Source organism: Grus americana, chromosome 13, assembly GCF_028858705.1.
Source record: "Grus americana isolate bGruAme1 chromosome 13, bGruAme1.mat, whole genome shotgun sequence".
NCBI lineage: Eukaryota > Metazoa > Chordata > Aves > Gruiformes > Gruidae > Grus > Grus americana.
This window is the reverse complement of record NC_072864.1, coordinates 1,570,170-1,594,049: the sequence shown is the minus strand read 5'-3', so window position 1 is coordinate 1,594,049 and position 23,880 is coordinate 1,570,170. Positions and strand designations below refer to the sequence as shown.

Here is a 23,880-nt window from a genome sequence, read left to right as displayed (position 1 = left end):
CACGGGATGCAAAGCGGCTCAAAGTCAACTCAGGCATCCAAGAAAAGGAGGCAGCAGAAGGACAGTTTGGCTTTATAATGTTTTATCTGCAGTTAACACTACTTCATGACTTCTGATAAGGTAACGTATTAGCTGTCAGACCAAACCCAAGTACAAATAAGTGAACCTTAAAATATTCTCAAAGTGAAGCTTCAGAAAGAGTCAAATACTCTCTCTGCCACCAAAGCCACTCTGCCCTTCTTGTGCTGAGGAATGAATGTTTATCCCCATTTCCAGGTAAAGGAGTCTATCCGTGAGTCCGCAAAAGTCAGGCAGTCACCACACGTGTTGGTTTATACCTACAACTCCGCTCACATCGCAATTCAAGCAACCCTTCAGGACCCCACCTTTGGAAAAAACCACCTCAAAGCTGCCTCAGAGCCAGGAAGAAGTCAAAAAAACATACGCTGTCTCCATCGCACGCACCCATTTATACACAGACTACAGGGTCACGTGGGGGGGTCGTTTGTTTTAAATACGTTAAGCAGACTGCCCAGCTACGTAATGACACCTCAACTTGAACCACGGGCAAACAGCCACCGTACACCTCTACCTTCAGCCCCGTACGGGCTGTTCCTATGATACCTGGAAATAACAACTCAACACCAGCTCAAAAAAATTGCTTCCTAATATTTTCTTGTGCCATTACATATTTTAATACTTAACTCTCAAATAAAATGCTTCCAAACCATAAAGCATTTGGTGCAGAACACTTGACTTTCGGGTAGCTGAAGTTCAGCAAAAATGGAATAAAATTCAGATAAATGTATGAATTACATAGAGTAAGTGTGTGTTATTTCATAAATTGCCAGCAAGCCTGACTGTCCCATCCGATAGCTTAGAGATGCTGGCATTGTAAGAATGCATTACCTTCCCCCTTTGAGGAGGTACATTTGAGTATCCCAAACGTCACTAAAAACACAAATTAGCAGTCAATTCTGAGCATTTATCTGACAACAGATGGGGGGGCGGGGGGGAAGAGGAAAAATGCAAAAACTCTACATGAGACCCAAAAGTCCTGACTACAGCCAAGGCATTTTGCAGGCTCTAATTAAAATTAGATTGGCCTTTGACTACGATTCACATCTGCCTCTTGTAAACAGCAAAAGAGCAGCAACATTGTCCATTGTCACAGAAATACGGGAAAAGGGAAACAGAGGTGAGGAACATCTAGTAACAAGGCTACTCCATACCCACAGCACACACACCGCACCGTGCTTATACACCTCAAAAAATAGTTCATTTATAAAAGCTCACAGCTTTCATGGAAGGCAAGCAAAATTGTACCAAAATACAGTGTGTAGGTATAAGAAAAATAAACCTTGATTCAGCCCTGCCTCCCCTCCTTAGCCCTACCTCCTCCAAACGCTTTAAATAGGATGTTACCACTACTTGTTTATATGCCATTGCAGGAAAAAAAATGCTCAGTTTCTTAATACTGCATTACAGAACAAAATGTTACTCAATTCTTTCTGTAAAGTACCAAGAAATAACTGTGAGACCATATGTATCTGAAAGCATCCACGTGCTGGAGTAATCCAGACTTACGTAACCGACAATTGGCGTCTAACCGCGAAGAGCAGGAAAGAAAGGGCCAACACACAAATGTTCTTTAAGATTTAAAACCAAACTAAAAATTCAGTTTGAGGAGTCCGGTTCAGTAAGTGAAATCCACGTCTCTAAGTTATAATTTAAGGTTTCTGCCATGAAGGTACACAAACAAAAGACAATCTCATGTGGTTGATTTTCTCTCCTTCAGCTCATCCCGTTAAGCAAATATGAATCATTTGCTAATTGACGAGTTCAGTCTGAACCCATGCCACCGCGATTCTTATCTCGGTAGCAGGAAGTCAAGTCCTTCCAAGGTTTTCCAGCAAGCCATGGTCAAAGGCAGAGATCAGCATCCTATTTTCTCAGCGCACCCTAAAACGTCAGGCATCTGAGCACAGATACTCCAGAGATCACGTTGTACTTCACCCTCTGAGTCACAGGAAAAAAAGCACCCGCTTCTATGTGCTCACGGGATCCACTACAGCTCCCAGCCCCCTTCAGAAGTGGGTAAAGCCCACCGCCACGCTACGGCTTGTACGCAGGGGGGTATCTAAAGCCCTACATCCCCTCTGCCTTGGGATGGCCCCACCGTCTTCAGCTGTAAAATCAAGATCCTGCTGTCAGCTGCAGTGGACATATGTAATGCTCACATCTGCATTTTCTGAGCCTGGGGGTTTCTGCGCGGCAGTAAATCAAAGGGAAATGTGGGCACAGTTCAGAAGAGCAGTCATGGCATGAGGCAGACGTGGACCAAAAGTGCCACGGCCAAAAGTGAGAGGTGTAAAATAGACCCAAAAATCCACAGACAGGCAACAAATGTGACTGAAATCCATCTTCACCCCCCTTCTATCTGCTCGTAGCCAAAAGGGAACTTTTTTTTTTTCTTATAAGCATGATTAAGCGCTTGGTATCACTGTTAGACAAAGCTCGCTGTCATTAGATGCCAGGCTTGGGGTGGAAGAGAAGGTGTTTGCCCAGCTGCAACCACCACCATAAAGACACAGACACATTATTATGAAAAGCAAGTCAACTTTTTACGCACAGATAAGGATAACAAATGTTTCATTGCTGCGTTTCGAACATTTAAGACCTTAAGCTGAACCACAGGAAAGAGTGCTGCTAGTTAGGCTATCGCAGTAAATGAAATGAAAATTGAAAATGAAGTCTAACCGACATTAAATTTAAGTAAATATATATCAATTCCACAATCATCTTAATGCATAGGCAGTTTTTACGACAAAACTTCTGCAGAACAGAAAAGCGCCCTTGATAACTCTGAGGTACCGCAGGCATCTTACAGTTTATATAAATAAAGTGCCTCCTGCAAATAATCATGGTTCCCTCAGTGAGAACTGCAGCATGATTAACAGAGGTCCATTATAAAGGCAACGCATAACCTAGCTCCTGTGAGTAGTCACTGCCACATCGGACTGCGTTTCTATGGCAACCAGGGAGGAAAATATAAAGCAAATTACAGTTAAATGAAAATTATTCTCCATGACAATATATGTTAATGCAGGAACATTTGCAAGGCCATTCTGGATAAAATGTTTACATTCACACATGTGTTTACAAAAATAAATAAAAGGCAGGCTAGAACAGCTAATGGATCATCCAAAGATAAGGATCCTAGTCTTTTTTTTTTTTTTTTTTTAAGTTTTAACATATTCAGAATATAATTCTTCCAGCTAATAGAACAGAAAACAAACCACCTTAACAAAGGTATTTGCACTTTTTGATATAATATACATTCTTTAAGAAACAGTTTTTCAGAAGATCCAACACGTACGTTTTTTGAATGTTGTGATCCTTTCATTTTCCTGGCTGCAAACAAAGAGCACATTTATACCTCCTCATCCCAGGAGAAAATGTTTTAAACGAGAGGCTAAGTCACTCAGAATATTTATAGAGATCTGACTGAAACTGGAATAGTGACTTATTTTAATCAGGTATAACTTAGTGAAAACTGAAAAGTGTTTTACACCTCGGAATTTGCGGCGCTGACTCCACGGCTAGCAGTCTTACACCTCGCCATGGGTTAAAGCGGAACCCGTTGTCAGACACTTTTAGAAAAGCCCACAAATAAGGCTTTAAAAGGTTATCCTGCTCTCCCACCATGATCACTTAGCCTAAACAGTCCTTTTTTTAGGGAACATATCTCAGTTTTTAAATATCTTCTGAAGCATGAGTGAAGTTAACTGGAATGAGGCTTGTTCAAGAGGCAGCCGCTTATTTATTTTTATTTTTTTTTAACTCGCTTGGCTCATACCCCAAAGAAAAGCCCAAAGAAAGAAAGTAGGTTATAAACTGACTTACAGTCTCTTTTCCACTCTGAAGCGCCACGTTTTAAGAAGGGTTTAAAATACTGCACTGGAAAAAAGCACCCCTCTCAGCCGCGTTTCACGGTTCCCCCTGCCAAGTTCCTTTCCCATGGAAATGGTCTGCCTGTTCCGCGAGTAACACAGGTGCAGGTTTCTTTAGGAAGACCCAGAAAGAGCACAAGGCACTTTTTGAACCCGTTTCAGTGAGCTGGGAACACAGAAGACGGCATTCACTCTGCTGGCACATCTGAACTTACTCCGTACACGCTCCCGCTGACCTCTGCATCTGTCTCTCGCCTCCGCCTACAGAACAATACTTGAATCATGAGGATCATAACTTTTTATGACAGTGGGAAAACTGCAATATTCTCCACAAGTTCACTCCACCCTGCACATAAAACTGCTCATAGGTTCAACCATAAAGCAAACTACCTTCTTTGAAGTTCCGACTTAAAGCCCTGCACACGTTATAAAGCTGATCTGAAAAAATGCAGTGTATCAACATTTTACATAACCACGCTCGTGGAAAGCATCATTCGTTAATCATTTGGTGCGACTGTTGACAAAAGCAAGTTAGGTCAGAAAGTATCTGGGTAACAAAACTCCTTACAGGTGAGCTCAGGTTACCCGCAAACACCAAATTCACGTACCGCCAAATATATTCCAGTCATGCTCCGCTTTCCCCGAGGATCGCTTGCTGCAGAGCCCACAGCAGCATTACCATTATCATTTCAACTAATTTAGTCACTGATCTCAGCACAACCACGACTCCCTCCACCTTTCCCTCTACAGCGACACACAGACGATCTCCACAGAACGCAAAGAAAACAGCTACGAACCTTAGACTAAAAAAAAAAAAAAAAATCTGCAAATCGAACTACACCAGCAGTTGCTAGGTGCCTTTTAAACCTCCACTAATTGCTAGGATTGGGTTTCTACCGAAGCTCCTCGCTGCAGCGGTGGAGGGGTTGAATGTTGTTTTCACAAAAGAACTTCTAAAACCACAGGCTGCATGTCTGCAACAGCAAGTATTTATATTCTGTGCACAAATCAGCTTACACGTACACGCACCATCCCTGCTGGTCTTCAGGCAGATGAACCCCACCAGGCCAAGCCACCTTTCCGGATGCCAGAGCTATCAGGTCGGGTACCCTGGTTTCTGCCGATGTACACCGCATCCTTTTGCGGAGAACTAGCTTACTGTGCCAAAATGCATCTGCATTAAAATCATTTTCTCTGTAAATGTAAGCAAACGCATGCTAACATGAAGTCAAATTCCAGAGCAAACTGTGCAGCTTGCAGCTTTCATGCCGTAACGGCGGGAGGTTCAGGGGAAAGCCAGGCTGCTAGGCAATACTAAGCATGCAGGGCTGCCAGCAGACCTCCCATGCACCCTTCTCTATTGCAAGCTGCATCAAGTGAATTAGCACCAGATGGACAAGGTAACAGCTCCAAAGAGACTATTCAGAGGGATTCTTGCAGATTTCAATTACCTGCACTGCTCTGTAAGAGTAAATTCTGCCTACAACCATTACTGGTAGTGTCGTGGCAAAGAGCCTCATCCTTCAAATACAGGACAGATCCTTAAGACAAAGATTCAAAGAGCTGAATGGTGGTGAGGGTGATGCAGAAGAGGTAACGAGCTGTTAGTGGTAAGCACAACGGGAGACCCAACCTCCAGCACCCCAAACTCTCATACCTGGGAGAAGTCTCCACACCCTCAGGCCCTTCACCTCTCAACGCTATGGCCGCTTCGCTCCATTTTCAAGGACTTTCCTCCCACCATGCAAAAACAAGGCCCAGATCTCGAGAGGGAGATGAAGATGCAGGATGATGTCAGAGAAAAGGAGAAAGGCAGGAACAGACGGGAGGGAACATCAAAAGGCAGACAGGCTAAAATTAGAGACAAGAATCCTGCATGGGGAGGACCAAGGCGAGAGCAGAACGCCGAGCAGAACCTCCATCAGATGAGGCTCCCAGGAAGGAGGAGGGAGGGACAGACAGAAAGGGGAAGAAATATTACAGTGCGTGAAGTAGGGGAAGCTAGCAGGCAGAAAAGACTGCAGAAGTAAATTCAGCATTTTAAGACTACAATCTGTAGCTTTCTAACTAAGGAGCACTACTCAGCACACCAGGAAAAAGCCACAAAGTTGACTTCTCGTCTGATCTCTTCTTCCCGACATGAGGGCTAACTCAAAGGCAACTCAGCTCTCACCACAGAACAAGTTTAACACCCCAGTACCAGCGCTGATCACAGGGGAGGGTGATTTAATTCGCTACCATCACCCACAACAGAGAGCAGCTCTGAGTAATGCAGGGCACCTCAGATGCTGGTCAGAAAGCCGGAAGCCTTCTGGGCTGCTGGCGAAATGGAGAGCGTCAAACAGACCAGAGATGGGGACGGTCACCACGCAGCACCCCAATGTCTGCTGAGACAGGCTACGGCAAAGAAGGAACTAGAGAGATACTGCAGTTATCAGCTATCCTAATTTTCAAAACTAGCAGATTCTCACATGTCCTTTCTAAGCTGGTAGGACAAGAAACTGCATGAGTTGGAATGAAAATGTCAACGTTCAAGGAGAACAGGTTTTCATCTTCAGACCTGGCTAGTGCATGCAACGCCGGGACTGCTCCGAAAGGTAAAGTTTTACACGCAAAAATACCGAGGCTCACTCATTACAGCCTCACGATCCAGTTTGGATAAACCTAGCTGCAAGATGAAACCAAGGAGACAGCTAGCGATGGGAAGCAGCCAAGCACTGTAACTAGAGCACAAGCTCACCCAGTGGTATTTAAACAACCCCAGCACAGCCATGAGCAGGATGTTTGTGTCCCCCCCCACACACACACCCTTTCCCCGCATCTACCTATATCTCCTCCCATCATCGGCATGGCTAATCTCATCCATCTAAAGATATAACTACAGCAGTACTTTATAAATAGGCTTACATCTTCAGTCCATCGAAGACCTGACGCAACAGCAGAACGACAGTCGGTGCAGCAAGTGGTGTGTGTTGTTACGACAACGCTGACATTTCACAATCTGCAACAGCCATCATCGTGCATAACGTGGAAAACACCAGACCGAGAGTGTAAAGTCTACCCAAAAAGATTACTGCTTTTCGTAGGATACGGTCAATGCCACAGTCAGCAGGATTATCAGTCTGTTACCTCCTCCCTGCAGAAGGCAGCTATCAGGAGACCATTCCCAACGGAGAACTTCTTGGAACTTTATCTTGGCTCCTCCTGGACCTAACCGGCCTGCAGAAAACCCAGCTACTTACTAGTCATTTGGAGCTCCTGGCACAACTTGTTTACAGAGAGCGGGTCATAGGATAGGCTGGAAGGTGTAAGCAGGATACAGTTTTTATGGCTCTGAACTCCTGCCCAGATAAGCTGATAACACTCTGTGCTCAGGGGGAGGGGAGCACCTTCACGTGTGCTTTATTTTTATGCACCATGAACTGCAGTTAAGCATTTCATACTTAATAATGAAGTCTCCATTCACCTTATTTTCCTTTAAAGCCATTTCACATATTTTTTTAGGAGTCCCTAATCACACATACTTTCATGCCACACTAAGACAGCGAGAGCAGCACAGTATTTTCAAAACCTAGCTCTGCAGGCTCTTGCCGCACAGGCTGTCAAGCCTTCAGGGACAGGCTGCCTCTGGATCGCGGGGAATTTTTTAGAGGGTAACATCTCCCTTCTTTGCTATGCCCATGATACAATTTTAGCAGCTTTACGGTGCTCTAAAGGTAAATTATTTTAGACCTTTTCTATACTGCAAAGCTGTCAGTCTCTTAAAAAAAATACATATATATATATTACAGAGCCAGCTTCCTTCAGGGTTTGCTTTCCCTCCCCGGTGACCCAGAGCCATTTAAGCACCCTGCCGTGGCACCCTGCAGACACCGATGTCCTCAGCCGGGGACCTGAAGCCTACCGCTCAAACAAGGACCACCTGAACGCTTTTCTCAGAGCAAATCCAACACAATGCCAGAGGAAAGGAGATGCTTTCTCACTGCTCATGTGAGTAAAAACATCTATTGCCCCCGCACACAGCTGAGACAAAGCTGCTTTTACACACACCAAAAAGTTTTCTACCCTTTCCATTATCAAAGCCTGTAAATTTTATTGCTAAAGAAGAAACAGGCATGGATTTCAGTCACATATGAACCCAGCACCAGCATGAACACTCCTGCACCTCACAGCAGAATTAATCTCTCAGTGCTTCCACAAAATGTCGAATGTTGTAACCTTTGGTTTACTAATACAAATGCTATATACAATCAATAGTTCGCTCCTGCCACTACGGTGATTTACAGCGGAAGATTTATTTTAAAAATACTAATCGGGTAAGTTTGGTTTTCTTAAGAGACAGAGGAAGAGAGGCTGCCTACAGATTTTTAGAGGATAAATAATTCAACGCATGAATGCCAAGGGCAGTACTGCACACATCCATATGGCAGGGACAATGCAGACAGTAATATATGCTTCACATCACCACCCTGACAGTGCCTTCAACCCTGACCTAGAAAAAAAACCATCACTTTCTTCTGGTTACAACAGCTAATTCACTCTCTGTTGTTGCTACCCCACAACACTAAGGACTACTGCACGCTTTTTGTTTACTTTGGGGTAGCATCTCCCAACTCCTTGGCCTTCGCAGGCTGCAGTTTCAGCCTCCGTTCCCAACTATGCTGCAATGAGTCAAACGACTTATTCAAATGATGAACTTCAGAAAATGAAAATTAACAAGAAGAGACACAGGTTTCAGAAGTTCTCTTTAGGAGCTCACGCCTTTTCACTACCAAAACTGAAAGGGGCCGGAAAGCCCAGGACGGTTTCTCATACACGAGGTCTGTCAAGATGCCGGTGGTGCCACGAAGAGGGGTGGCTGTTCCCCCTGACAGCTGGCACCCATCGTCCGCCAAGCTACGGCACGGGGTGCTGCCGAGCTACGGGGCTCCCCGCACCACGCTCGAGAGGCCACCAAGCCCTACAAGTGCCACCAGACACCCTGCCACCCTCAACTCGTGGCTTTAAAGGACACGGGACCACGAAGATCGTGTTGAAGGAAGAGGCTGCCTGCCCGGAGAAGCCTCCCCTCCTCTCCTCCAGGACCAGCAAGCCCGCGGTTGCACTCATTTCACGCTCCCAAAATTAACCGTACAGACATCACCCTGCCCCACTGTCCTACTTCGGTGGCGATTTGATTATTTCTCTACATCCTACAGTTTGGGGAAACCATTAAAGAATCGAGAGGAAGAATTTTGGAGTCCAAAATACCTGATATAATTAACTTCACTTTCTAACAGGATTATTTCCTTTTCTGACCCCAATTACTCCTTCAGTTTATTAAAGAGAACTCATATACGCAGAAATGTTAACACCCTAAAGAGTCACATAAACAGAAAAAAGTCTGAGGGCACCATTATAAACAGAGTTAATGGAACTCAGTGATTGGAAATGGATCTTGAAAGCTGTCAGATCAAAGCAAGATCTTTCTTGTGTAAGGACTGCATTACCCTCGGAGCCACAGAGCTAATACCATCTATAAAAATATTTTGCTCAAATAAGTTAAGAACAGCAGCGTTTCATCTGTCAAAAGGTGCGAGGCTTTTATGGGATTAGCCATTCCACATACAGCATAAAAATTAGACCAGATTTTTAAAAGCCCTCAGCTCAGCTGACAGAGACTACACAGACCAACGTGTGTGCCTGCTTTCTTCACACACGCTACATGCTGAACAGATTTTTTCGCTGCTATTAGCATTTAAGCCTCTTTTTTCTTTTTTTTTTATATACTTGTAAAGGATTACAAATTGGCATCACCTCTTAACTAGCCACAGATGAAGCCAGCACCACCACCCAGACTCAGACAAATTAAGATTTTTAAATACTCAACGGAAAAAATTACACCAGAAAACACCAGTTTTCACATGGGAAAGCTTGAAAATTCCAGGTATGGTCCAATACACCCAAAACCAGCCTCCAGACCACGCTGACAGCTGCCTACCCCCCTTCGCAGCAGCATACCAAAGACAGCATTTTGCCCAAAAATATCGTATTAAGGCTCTAGCCGCACAACCCCACACTGCTCAGGATGCTTGTGAGTTCAAATAATTGACTGCACAAGCTTTCCTTTAACATTTATGCGAGTATTTTTTTTATGACCGCGCACCAGCGGCATACAAATTACACAACACTTGGCTGAGAATCCCAGCGCTCTGCACCCTCAGAAGCAGCAGCTCCACGCCGCTAATCTCTCTCGCAGGAAAAAGAAAATACTTAAAAGCTGCATACAAATCATTCCTGTAAAGCATCGTGCAGACCGTTTTAAATTAGACAGGGTAAAAATATACACGAGTTTATCACGAAACGCTAAAATCTTTGCTGGTGGAGACACCAGTTTCTCTCCGCAGCCTTTTACAACTGAAATACATACAATTCTCACTTGCAATGGAGGCAGCAGACAAACCACCTTCACTAGAGCCTCATCGAGGAAATACAATTAGAATAACAACCACCATGTAAATAATTCCAAGTATTATTTGCTTTGCTGTACTGAAAAGCAGTAGTACCTGTCACCACTCGCTACGTATCTACCACCATTAAATCTTAATATTGAGGAAGAATTTCAATCCGTAAGGCAGACTGTCAAGCCTGAAATTCAGGTACTCTGCGTGGAGGGAGGAAGAGGGGCTAACCTCGTAAGAAAACTGTCACTGGGTAATTTTACAAAAAAATTTAATTAACCAGCTCCGGTCCTGTGCATTTCCTTCCCTCGGAGAAGGATTTCTTCACCGAGTAATTAGACCGTCCCAGTTAAGACTCAAGTCACCCCCAAACATATTTTCCCCAAAACAAAGCCACATGCATGCTTATAGAAGATTCAAGCACTATTTCATATAAAAAAACCCCTACTTCCTAGTTTTTGCCTTAGTCACCAAGTGGACCTAAAACTAGCTGAAACCAATATACTACTGTGGGAACCCCCCCAAGTCCTGGTTTTATTCCCGTACTTGAGACACTTCATTATTATAGAATATTGCCTTCTTTTAATGTATAGAAAAAGCAGGAGGTTAAAAAAAAATCTTAGTACTTCAAACATACATCCAAAAGCCACAACATAAAGACAAAGAGTACAGATTAAACGCTGCAAAGATACACTTGTCAGGAACCTTCCTTTGAAGTATTTGCAGGAAACCCTGTCATCACGCAGCCATGTTACAATTACACAGTTAAAATAATCACCACCAGTTGTAAGTAGTCCATCTGGTTTACTGAAAAGGGAACACTGCTGGTACAGTATCGATTAACACGACTAGTCTTCACTGACCCTAGAGAAATACATTTGTCTGCTCTACTGAACAGCGGAAGAACGCTGCACGACACTGCGATACGCTTTGTTTTGTTTAGGAGCATTTTTGGGGACTTAGTCAATTAAAACATAAGTAGAAAATAAAAGAATCTAAACAGGTTGCCTACCACGCACAAGGGAAGAAACGAAGCCCAGCGCTTTGCTGAAGGGTTTTTTGGGTTTGTTTTTGAGTTTTCTTCCCCCATCCAAAACCAACATTCATTTTGGACATTCTGTATGTTTAAGTCTGAGAAAACGCTATTACAACATCATAAAAACAAAAAGCAGCACATAAAAAAAAAATCAATTCACTCTGAGCCACGTTTTTATGAAATGGAGATATAGACAAGATTTCATTTTTAAAAGCAGAACCGAGCGGTAAAACCAATTGTAAAATGCTAAACGTAACAAACATCTCTAGTTTCCAGCCTAACGCTTACATGACCAAGGCTCCTGTAATCACTGTGTAGATCAGAAATAAGCAAAAAAATTAGTTGGGAATTGATCAAGTTGGAGGGCAGAAATGGAAGGTACGCTCTCCAATGTGTTGTTCACTGTACAGGCAAACTCAGCCTGCTCTCAATTTCACAAACCGAACCCTCACCACTTACTCAGACAAGTCTGGAGGTGATGCAAGTCCCAGCTAGCCTAACAATACAGGTTCACAGCAAACCCCACTGGAGCCCAGACCGCCCTTTTCCAGGGAGGACACACACAAGATGTGCCCTGGCAAGTTTTATACCCTCCTGCGCTACCTCCTTTAGGACCGACAAGTTCTCCTAGAACCAAAAGAGAGACAGAGCATCGCTGCATTTAAAAAAAAAAAAAAAAAAAAAAAAAAAAAGCTGAGCTCTACAAACCCCAGAGACACCTAAGCAAGAGCAGACTTAGGCTCTGCTTTGGGGTCAGACGGCCGTGAGGGTAACTGTGCTTTAGGAGCAGCTCAGCCAGATACAGACCACCCCTCCGAGCGAGATCTTCCACTGACAGAGAGCTGCCCACAGAAAGAAAACAGGTCACACGGCTTCAACAGCGACATTTCACAGGCGTTAACGAAACGAGGTGCCTAAGAGTTTCCCTGCCGAGACGGAGAAGTCGGTGCAGGTCTCGCTCCACGTAGCATTTTAAACCCTTCTACTGCACGCCACCGCAACCGTTTAAAAGCACTCCAATATGCACCTTTAATCTGCCAGTAAAACCATTTTGTAAAAAGGCCAACTTTTTCTTTTTAAGTTAATCAAGTCAAATATTTAGTTCCTGGTAGAGCACGCACAAAAGAATGTATCGATGCCATTTGAAAACATGCGAGAGTTAATCTCCTTTTCCCTCTCCATGACTCCATGGAGTGTTGGGGTTTTTTTTTCCCCCCCTAGAAAAAGGAAATAATTGGAGTGATTATATAAAATGTTCCATTTTATGAACAAACTAGAAAAAAGGAAAAATACATTTAACTCCAAGTTCCTTACATTTACACAAATTTCAGTATTTCAGAAAAGCACACAGCCGCTACAAAGCATTACATTCACAAGATGTTTTCAGCTAAATATCTTTGCCTGCACAGAGAGGGGAAAAAACAACCCAAAAATGGTTTATATACCCAATTTCAGAAGCCATCTCAGGAGGGAATTTTGCTTCAAGAGGTGCCTGGAATTTGTTCTCTGCCTATAGGGCCATGTCCCCAGTGGTAAGAGAGTACTTTGTGTACAAAACCAGGAGGGGGGAGGAACCCTTTCCTGCAACTGGATATCAAAACAGATCTCCAAGCTTAGAGTAGAAGCCAACGCGTAAACACACCAGACTCTTGTGCCTCAATGAAGAGGCCGGTTTTCAATCCGCACGCACACCCCCTCGCAGGACAGCTGCTCTCGCTGGGAAAGGGCAGAGGGCATCAAGGGCTCAGCTCATCCCAGCTCCTTTCCAGGCGAGGAGTGGGGGGAGAGCGGAGATTTGCCTTTCTAAACACGCAATCAATCTACCGGACTGGGGGAGGTTAATTCTGGACTGCAGAAGTGCAGCTGGTTTGGGTTGGGATTCTTTTTTTTTCCCCCTCTTTTATTCCCCCCTCCCCTGCTCTTTGCTAAGGGGCAAAGGTGTCGAGCGGCCCCTCCCCGGCACACAAAGGCTTCTCCGAGGAGAAAAATACCAAGCAATTTAAAGATTAAACTGGAAAATAAATAAATAAGCGCAGATCAGCCAGGCTGGCTGGCGGCAGCTCGGTTCAGCTCCATCCTCTGCGCACACACACGCAGGGCTAACGCCTACCCAGGGATGATGAAATGGGAAACGGAAATTACCATTTCAGACAACTTTTGGTATTGTTCGTCCCTGCACAGCGCTCACCCCAAAATGCGTGCTCCCCCCGCTCTGTCATGTGTGTGTCCCCCCAAAAAACCCCCGCAGGGTGGATGGGGAGGGGGACCCCGCTGCGGCCTCGACCCTGCGCCCCGTGCTGCTCCCGCCCCGTGCTGCACCCCACGGCCCGCCCCGAGCCTCTGCACCCCTAAAACACTCAGCAGCCCCTGAGCTCTCTCTGCAGCCCCCCCAATCCCTCTTCGCTCCAGCCTCCTGCAGCCCCTTCCCTCCCCCTGCCCCCCCAGGCCCGCTCCCCTCTCCCCCCGGAGCCCCCCAACAGCCCCCTCTCGCTCCGAACAGCCCCTGATCTCCCTCGCCACCCGCCTAAAACCGTACATCCTCTCCCCACCTCCGGAACGCCGCTTTCTCCTCCCGACCCGGCCCCGTACTGCCCTTTCCCCCCCCCGCCATTGCCGGTGCCCCCCTCTCCCCTCATCGCCCCGGCTCCCCTCCACCCCCCCCAGCCCCAGTGCTCCCCCTCCCCAACCCCCGCCTAGGCCTCACTCCTCCCCACCAGGCCGCGGCAGCCCCCGCCTGAGCCCCGCTCCCCGGGCACGGCCCCCACACCCCCCCCGCACACCCCCCCCGCCGCCCCTTACCGGCACTCCGGGCTCAGCGGGCCGAGGGCAGCCTCGCGGGGGAGCGAGGCCTGCGGCTCCGCCTGCCCCGCCGCATAGAGGAGGCGGCGGGGGGGGGAGGGGGGGAAGGGGAAGGGGGAAGGGGCTGTGAGGCGCTGGAGAGGCGGCGGCGGCGGCGCGGGACTAACGGAGGGGGCGCGGGCAGTGCCGGCGGCGCCTCCCGGCCGCGCGCTCCATGGCCCCGCCGCGCTCGGCCTCGGCTCGCAGCGCTGCCGCCCGCCCGCCCGATCGGCCACGGCTGAGACGCTGCAGCTCATTGGCCCGCCGCGTCGGCGCGCCCCATTGGCGGGAGGCGGTCAGCTCCGCCGCGAACGTCAGCGCGCCGCCGCGGGAGGGGAGGAGGGGGTGGGGGGGAGGCGAAACGCGGCGCCGCAGCGCTCCACTCCTCCCCCCCCCCCCTCCCCGCCGCACGCGAGGGCCGACGGGAGCGGTGAGGCGGGGTCGAGGGCGGGCGGCCGCCATTGGCCGACGTGTCCCGGCGGCGCGGCGGCCCATTGGCGGGTTCTTCAGAGGTCACGAGCGTGGCGGCGCTTCCGGGGCGGGGCTTGCGAGTGCAGCGCCGAGCGCCGGGGGGGGCCCTGCGGGGGGTGAGTTGGCCCCGCCGCCCCCGGCCCGGCCCCGCTCCCCTCGGCCACCGGAGGTACGTGCGGGCTGAGGCGCCGCTCCGCCGCCGGGAGCGGGACGGAGCTGCCCGCGGTCGTGCCACTGCCGCCTCGGCCTGCGGGGGGTCGGGCGGGGGCTCCTGGCAGGACGGCGGCGGTGGGTGGTGCGGGCTCGGTCCCGTTCCCCCCCCCCCGGGAGGGCGGCGATGCCTCCCCGCCCTGGCCGAGCCCTTGGAAGGGCCCTTCCCGGAGCTCCCCGCCGGCTGTTCGAACCCAGCCGAAGCGCTCCCTTCCCCTGACGGGCGGCACCGGCCGCGCCTCCCGGTGCTGCCCCTTGTCCGTACGAGACACCGCAAACGGGGACTCCCCGGTTATGACGGTGGCGGCCGGTGCCGCGGCTGTCGGCGTTTGCACACCCACACGCTCGGCGCACACGCACCGCCGGGGTGGTGGTGTGCAAGGGTCGGGGGGTGCGCAGACACGGGGCGGGTTACACATCGTCCTAGGGACCGGCGGGACCGGCGCTGCGCTACAAACCGCTCGTGGGTTGGGGCCGGGCCCCTTAGGGACGCTGTCATTAAAAGATCTGGATGCCAAACGTTTGCTTTTCGATTTCCGAAGAGGCCGTTAATGAGAAACCCCTCTGGGGAGTTGTTTACGTGAACCAGCGTTTCCGCGGGAGGACAGAGAAGGGGTCGCGTGGGTTGAGTTCTAGGTGACCCCCCGAATGTCCTGGTGGGAGCCTGGGCCCGCGGCAGGGCTGGCGTTAGGGCGGCTCTCCCGCCGTCCCCGGGGAAGGCTGCCAAGCGCGGTGTCCCCGCCAGGCCCCGGTGATCTCCGCCGTACCACAAGGGCACGTGGGAACAGGCTGTGCTCCCTCTGGGCCCTGGGATGAGTCGCTTCCTCCTGACCAGGCCGTGTTGTTTTTTCTCTCTGATCCTTTTCCTCTCCCGTTTCAAATGCTGATTGCATAATACCAAGCGGCTTTTCTGCTGGTTTTATTTACAGGGTCTCTCCAAACGAGGACGGCCGTTCCTGCTGGATAAACCTCCTGCCTGTGCCGTGCGGACGAGCGGCCACGTGACGGCTCGGTTCCTGTACTTGAGACAGCACTGCTGGTGTCTGTCCTGCCTGCTGCGGCGGTGCCTCGAGCCCCAGCGGGGCTGCGCTACCTCCCCTGGCAGTTGCTGGGTCCCCGCCTGTTACAGTTGTGCGAAGGTAACTCCAGAAGCACTGGTAGGTCCTGTTACTCACACACAGCTCCCATGCCTCAGCTCAGCACAACCCTTCCTGCCCGATGGGAACGCTTGTTGTATATCTCTGTTTCGTACCACGCATCTAGTGCCAAAAAGCCCCTTTATGTCATCAAAGTAAACGAAATGCTGTAGTATTCCCTGGGGAAGAGCCCTGTTTACGGAGTGGATCTTCACAGCAAGTACAAAATGGGGACATGTGCGTGGCTCCCCACCCAGACCGGGTGGCCAAGGTGCCCCGGTGTGGGCGGCAGCCGCCTGCGCCGCTGCGTCACCATGTTTTGTTTTGGTTGCTGAGGATGGGGAACCCTTGAGGCAGCAGCGCTCAAGCAATTTCTACCAGTGACCTCACCAGTAATTGTTCTGGGTTTTTTAACTCCCCTCTTCCAGGAGCGTGGCCCATAACTGTGATTGCTTTTTTGGCATTTGCGATTCCACTTGGAGTCACACATTTGGCAGCCAAAAGGATCGTTCTCGTGCGCTGAAGATGCCAGTAGTCCCCCAGGAAGAAAAACCTCTTTGCTGGGCCCAGTAGTGATGAAGGAGTGGCTCAGGAGCACGTGGCCAACTTCACTGTTAAATAACAGCATGAGAGAGATTTATTCTGAGCCTGTTAAGCTGGTCCTGTGTTCTACTTAGGCTTAGTCTTTTTATCTTTACCCATCTTCCTCCTCCATAAGACCTACTAAACCAGTCAAAAGACAGGTTGTTGGGTGGGTTTTTTTGTCCTCCCTTCCATTAAGCTTCTGTCATACTTCACTGAAAACACTGCAAATACGTGTTTGCTTCTCTGAATTAGTAGATGAGAGGGCAAATATGTTTTTTCATTTCCTAAATACAGTTGGCTGTGACTGCTTCCTTGACAGCCTTGAATGTCATCCAGGTCAAAGATCCAGTGCTGGGGAGGAAGCTAAAGCCTTTGTGGGTCATCCTGACCTTTTTTTATTTGAACACAACAGCGTGGACTATCAAGCTATTTCAGGGAGGGACATTAAAAGTACTCGGTGAAAGCAAGTTAACAGCAGGAGTGTGGGGGGAATGATTTCAGTTCAGGGTTGTTCTGCTGTTTTTCTAGGTAAGGCTTATGTGATGAGGATGTTTAACTCGCTTGGTTTTGTCATCCTGGGATGGCTTTTGCTCCTTGCAACTTAATTGCAACACCAAAAAAGCCCTATAGTTAACTGTTGAGCACCTTTCTCCTTCAGTAAAGGTTGTGAGCTCTCGAATCTTAAAATAAAACAAATATTCTGGTGCTGAGGAGGAAAGAGAACATTGCATGAGGGCAAGGAAAATTAGGCCACTTGGGGAATGTGCTTTCAGGCCTATTTCTGTCTGTCACAGCAAACTAAAAGGACACTAACTTTGAGGAAAGAGCTCTGTGACCCTTTGGTCCTTGCTCTGTTACTCTTTCCTCATCTACAGACTCTGGACATGGCATCTGTGTCAGCCACTCACCTGCCTTTGCAACCTATGGGCAAATAGACCTGTGTTAATGTGGGTGCAGTTCTCTGCTAATTCTGCTCCGCTCTGGTGAGACCCCCCCTGCAGTGCTGCATCCAGCTCAGGGGTCCCCAGCACAAGGAGGACATGGAGCTGTTGGAGCGAGGCCAGAGGAGGCCACGGAGATGCTGCGAGGGCTGGAGCCCCTCTGCTGTGGAGACCTCAGGCTGAGAGAGTTGGGCTGGTTCAGCCTGGAGAAGAGAAGGCTGCGCAGAGACCTTAGAGCCCCTTCCAGTCCCTGCAGGGGCTCCAGGAAAGCTGGAGAGGGGCTGGTGCCAAGGGCAGGGAGTGCCAGGCCAAGGGGAATGGCCTGAAGCTGCAGGAGGGCAGATGGAGATGGGATGTGAGGCAGAAATCCTTCCCTGTGAGGGTGCTGAGGCCCTGGCACAGGGTGCCCAGAGAAGCTGTGGCTGCCCCTGGCTCCCTGGCAGGGTTCAAGGCCAGGTTGGATGGGGCTTTGGGCAACCTGGGCTAGTGGAGGGTGTCCCTGCCCGTGGCAGGGGTGGCACTGGGTGGGCTGGGAGGTCTCTTCCCACCCAAACCATTCTAAAATTCTGTGATTTAGGACTACTACGGTCAAGTGACCGGTCAAGTGCCAACATCACAAGTGCCAAGAGAATAAAACTTTAAGAGAACTTCGATTAGAAGAACCTTTACTTTAAGCTTGGCTCATGTTTTAGTTAATGTCATCTATAAACATTTAGAAGAGAGATGGTTTTGGCAAATAAAGCAGCCATTTAGAAAGGCAGCCAGCAAGGAGTGCAGCTGATGCTCTTGGTACTGCAGCAGAAACCTCCCTGACTCAATCTCACACAAACTCATTTTTCTTAAATAAAACTACTTCCAAGCCATCCATGTATTTTGTTGCTGCTGTTAAAGGACAACTCCAACTTAAAACAAGCCCTTCTGCCTGCGCTGCCATTAAGAACTAAAAGACAAGGCTTTCACCTGCTTTATAATGAGCTCTATGAGATGTGACTAAATGATAAGGCTAAACTAATGCAGCAGCTCACTTGTACCAAAATCAGCATTCCTGTGAAGGGTTAACTCCTCGATGCAGCCCACTGCATAATCAGCTGAGTTGCAGCACCAGGACCAGGCACTGGGGCCCAGGACAGGCAGAGCCAGTGAACCAGGAGCTGATGTAGCTCCCGTGCCACGTCGTGCCCTTGGCCTGCACAGGCTGCGGTGGTTTTGGACCCCTCAGAACTCTGAGCTGCTCTTGTGGATAGTAAAGTTCTATTGATGTGGTTCCCCGCAGGACTTTGTGCCTATGCAAATAGTAAATCCGCGGAGCTTTAGGCCTCCTGCATCCCTAGAGGAGGATGCTTTCTGAGGGTAGTGGTCCCCTGCTGCTGGGTAAATGCCTCGTATTGATGTTCTAGGCGTGAACTCGTGACGGTCCTGGTCTAATTACTGTTTTTATGATTCCTAATGACGGGCTTTAGATTTGTAGCTTGCTTATGGATTTCAGGGGTGTGGAGTGACAGTTGCTCGCTTGGAGCTTACTGACCTGCCCCAGTCTGCAGGGTTTGGAGATGACTTCAGCTACCTCCCGCACGCAGATGGATTCCTGGGCTTCTCCTGAGCTCGGCACGCTTCAGCCACTCTCCAGGGAGTGCGTTCCCGTGGAGCAATCTGCTCATTCGTGGCCTTTTGAGTTTCCCTCCTCCTGCTCTACCCCTGCAAGCTAAGCTGAGAGGTACTCATGTCACTCTGTCAGAGAGTTGCTCCTTCTTGCCTGCATTTGCTTTTCTAGCGATTTGTAAGCCGTGCCTGGCAGACGGCTGAGTTGCTGCTGCTGTGTGGCCAATCCCCTGCTATCCCCTGCCTATGGCCATCTGTCACCTACCTGTCTTAAAAGTTAAACTCTCTGGTCTTTAGGGGTGACTCAGAGATAAAAGTTTGTACCCCAGCACTGTGTCCCAGTTCTGCCTCACGGTGGGGTGCCCTCCTTGTCCCCGGGGAGGAGCAGTTTAAGTGCCACGGTGCCCTGTGTGCGCTGTGAGAAGCGGGTCGGGGAGCGGGTCTGGCAACGGCAGCAGGAGGCACTGGAACTTGCAGCGATCCCAAGCTGTTCCTGAAGGAATAGGTGTGATGGTTTTGGACTGGCTCATATAAAAAGGCTATCTGCTGAACAGATCTTTCCCTGGTTAGGAGTTTCACTGTGCTTGAGGGACAGGCGTGTGGTCTTGTAAGCATGTCCTTTGCTTCTGAGCCTAAGGCTTTACGGGATATTTGGCCTTGCTACACTGAAGGGGAGCGTCTATCCCTTGACCTTGACTTGTTATCTGCAAAGAAGTCATCTGAAAAGCCACGTCTGGTTCGTGGCAGAGATGCGCACTGCTGAAGGGTGCTCCTCGCCAGCGCCGGGCTGTGCCTCTTTGTCCTGCCACAGAGGAGTCCTGGCTTACGCTGCCGGGTGGGTAACAGAGCAATTTTCCATCTTTTAAATAAAAATCTGAATTTACCTTCTAGCAGCTTCAGCTCTACCTTTAATCCTTTGATTCATTATTCATGTAAAGTCTGTGGATGGCACGGTGGCCACCTGATTCCAGGTATCCATTCCCTTGGTTTGCAAAATGCTGTGTTGATGTGAGCCTGAGCTAAGCTGGGGGGCTGGTGGCATCCTGCAAGGAGCTTCCTGGGACTTTGAGGGGCGAGAGCAGGGATGGCAAGACTGTCTTACAGGGAGCATGGAAATAGGAGATGGGAGTTCTCAAATGTAGCAGAGCCGAGGGCTGTGTTGGCTGCGGAAACAGATTTCTCCCAGCCTGAAAAATACAGGGATAGGGCTGCTAATGCTGTTTCCTGTTCCTAACCTGCTCAGGAGATAAACCAGGGATTTCAGACTCCAATCCAGCACCTTTCCCCAGTAGTAAATACACGTGGCCTTACCGGGTGATGTCATGGCTGGAGCACGTCCCAGCGAGGCCAAGCCTGGATCAGGTTTTATCTGTCTTCTCAGAATATTGGCTCCCTCCCAAAGGAGCATATTGCCAGTCCAAGGGCAGTGACTGGAGCCACCTTTCCCAAGGTCATCTCTCGCACACGCAGAGAGGACAGCACTCGCTTCTACGTACGCAGCGCAGCCTGAGCCGCCCACGCCAAAGTCACAGTGCAGCCGTGGCAGTTGCTGGCTGCACGTAGGGCAAAACCTCTTGACTCTTTTCTGGTGTCACTTTGTGTTGGCACCAGCGAGACAAGGACCCCCAGCCCTCCTTCCTGGTGCCTCATCATCTGGTTGCCTTTGAGGCACATTGTGAAAGGAGGGATAGGAGCCACGTCGACTCCAGCTACGTGGTGCGTCTGTAAATAACCAGTCCTCATAGTTCAGTACGGTTTTGTCACATCAAGGCTTGTGTCTTCTGGCTGGGAGCATCACAGTGAGAACCCAGCTGCCCTACAGACCTGAAACGCTGCTTGTTGCGGGCAGCGAGCCCACCCAGACTCAGCTGGATGGTTCTCTGCTGCAGTTTGGACCCATCGTTAAAAGTTTGTCCTCACTGAAGCTGGAGCAAAGCTGTCAGGCAGGCGTAATGAAGCCCATTTGGCTCTCTGTCAGGTCAGCCTGGTGGAAGTCAGTAAGGTCCTATCTAAGCAAAGTATGCTGCTTTGCTTCTAATCGGGCTGTAATTCTATTTAAATGATGCAGCTCCTTAAAAACAGATCAGGCCTAATTAGCAACAGGTCTAATCAGAAAATGGATGGAAGTAAGGTGTGACATGCCTTGAGCGAAGTGGAGGTAGGGACATGCGTGGTGCTGGTACCCTGCAGTGGCCGGGGGCACTGGGGGTCCCACAGCCCCCTGCTCCCTGGCACGCTTTGCCACAGTCGTATCCCATGTTTCCCCACTGGAAACCCGGCTGAAAACCTCTCCGCTCTGTGCCTGTGCTGGAGGGAGCCCCCTCCATCAATCAGCACTTCAAAACGAGCCATTTCCTCCTCCAAACACAGCTGGAGTGTAAATAACCCCCCCACCCCCGCCATGAATCCCTCCACAGGCTGGGGGAAGATGTGACACTCGTCTCTGTGGCGGAACAGAGGGCTTGTGCTCTGCCCGTGTTTCTGCTGAGCCAGAGCTTTTTCTGCTGTCGCTCACCACCACAGCTCTGCAGCACCCATCTCGCCTCTAGCTTTGTGCGTGCCTGGGCTCCTTGCAGCCTCACAGGGGCCAGCCTTGGGTTTCGCAGCCTCCAGCCTTGGCCAGGACAAGGGATGGATTCCTCCCCGGGCAGAGCAGATAACCCTGTCTTTACAGACAGCAAGCATGCCAGAAGAGCCCACGTGGCCAGCGTGGAGCAGAGACAGGTAGCAACGCAGGCCACGCAGCATCTCCCTGGGCAGCTTGGCCTCTCCGGCCACGCCAGGTGGGGTCTGTGGGGTGGAGGAGCCACCAGTGTCTCCACAGCTGACTGTCACATCCCCACTGCGACACTGCAAGCTATGACCAGCCAATACGGATTAATTGCAACCAGTTTAATTTTGTGTCTGTAAATTAAGCTGTTTGACGATTAAGCCAGTGATACAAAGAGACTTCCAGGAGTGAGGAGGACATTAACATGCTAATAGACCTTGCTGGTAGAAGGTTTACTTAGACACATCCCAGGGGGCAGATGACAATTAACATCCTAAGAGACTCTTCTAGAAAGAGGATGCTAATTCAGTCCTGCTGGGAAGGGAGATAATTATTTATTATTATTTTATGTAGCCCTGCAACCTCCCACTCAAGAATGCCTGAGATAGTTTAGGACAGGTGAGTTTGGAGAACTAACAACAGTGATGATACCTAAAAGTTGTCCTGGAGCCACCTGAGGGGAGAAACACGGGCAGAAGGGAGGGAAAAAAAGCTGCAGAAACCATCCTGGTCAGCAAGACAGGAGAGGAGAAAGAACCACAACTTCTTGAAGGCACATCAAAGAAAGCGGGCAGGAGAGATCAGACACGCGGGGCTGGCAAACAGAATGTTCATTTCAGTAGAGCGAGAACGGTAACTGTGGCAGGAGGGAGGTGATGTTTGCTCTGAAATGCCTTCCTGCCCCAAAGAAATACTCAGCAGAGGACATTGACCCCACCCACTCTGCCATGCACAACTAGTGCAAAATAGGAAGAGATTACACAAGATTTAGGATCAAGGACTTAAAATACAATGACCTTTGTGATATCTCTACACAGGGAACTGAACACTACTCAGAACCTTGACACGCTCTGGTGTAATGCTTGAGGGGGGGGTTTCCACCACCATTCAAACCACGCACATGCACCAGGAAAAGAATTTTAAATGTGGGCTGTGGCAGTTGCGTTGTAGCTTGGCTACTGCGAGTTGTCAAACACATTGTAATGGCTTTTCCACAGAAGACAGATCACAGGAGCCAGCTCACCTGCCTGACAATGAGCAAACATAAATGTGTACGTTATTTGTTCACTCATTTTACTACTGAGCATACTTGTTAATCTGTCAGGCTCAGCTGCAGATACTAAATGTTTTCTATCAGAGCTAATTCATACTTTAAGCTATCAGGAGTCTTCCTCAGCAACAGCTGCGAAGGGAGGGAGCTGGTCTCCTTCCTCTCTGTTGAATCTAAGATTGCAGAGGTGTTTCTTCTTTTCTCAACCATTACAGTTACATGGGACATGACGTGAAGAGTGATACAGTGGGGCCGCTTGTGTACTCACACCACCAGGCTCTGCGCAGCCTGCTTCCCTAGTGCCAGCTCTCCCCGCCACCCATGCCTCCATGGTGAAGGCAGGTGGCTGCAGCCTCTCCCCTGTGCCTGCAGGAACCTGCTTGCTCCTCCCAGGTGTTTGCTTCTCCACCTGCTGAAATCTGGGGGGTTCTGGCCACAGCTGGGCCAGGGGACCTGCCTGCACAAGGCCAGGCCGTCAGGGCCTGACTGGATTGCGTGAACTGTCTGCGCCAGCGGGCTTGGCCAGGCAAACCTTGGCCTGGGGCTCGTCTGTGGAGGGCAGCCCGCCTTGCAGGGCTGGGCAGGGGGGACCTGGCCAAGGGCAGGCCGCAGGGTCCCGGCCGGGCTGGGCCGGGCCCTGGCCAAGGCAGAGCCGTGGGACGTGCCTGGCCTGAGGCCGGGCTGCGGGGATCTGGGCTGGGCGCTGGGCCTAGCCAGGGCCGGGCTGCGGGGCCCCAGGCCGGGCCAGGCCTCAGGAGGCCGCCGGGATTCCCCGTTGCCACGGTAACCGCACGGGCCGGCCCAGCAGCCCCCGCGCGGTTGCAGCCGGGGGCGGGGCCAACGGGCGCCC

The 23,880-nt window shown here is 49.9% G+C and overlaps 1 protein-coding gene and 1 long non-coding RNA gene across 6 annotated transcripts in view; one reads left to right on the top strand and one right to left on the bottom strand.

Annotated features, from left to right (window-relative positions):
* The window catches only part of ANKRD11 (ankyrin repeat domain containing 11), a 155,183-nt gene extending 140,659 nt beyond the window's left edge, over positions 1-14,524 (bottom strand). For 2 of the 5 annotated variants that reach the window (XM_054840870.1, XM_054840869.1), the window contains exon 1: positions 14,229-14,524. The gene's annotated coding sequence lies outside the window, so the exon portion shown is untranslated. Of the gene's footprint in view, positions 1-6,860; positions 7,069-12,874; positions 12,958-14,228 lie in introns of those variants that run through there. The other 3 variants (XM_054840872.1, XM_054840871.1, XM_054840873.1) reach the window with 2 other exon arrangements.
* A 1,432-nt stretch (positions 14,525-15,956) lies between these two features.
* On the top strand, positions 15,957-18,473 carry LOC129212063 (uncharacterized). Its single transcript, XR_008579061.1, has 2 exons — positions 15,957-16,087; positions 16,513-18,473. It is a non-coding gene; the product is annotated as an uncharacterized LOC129212063 (long non-coding RNA).
* The last annotated feature ends 5,407 nt before the right edge of the window (positions 18,474-23,880 follow it).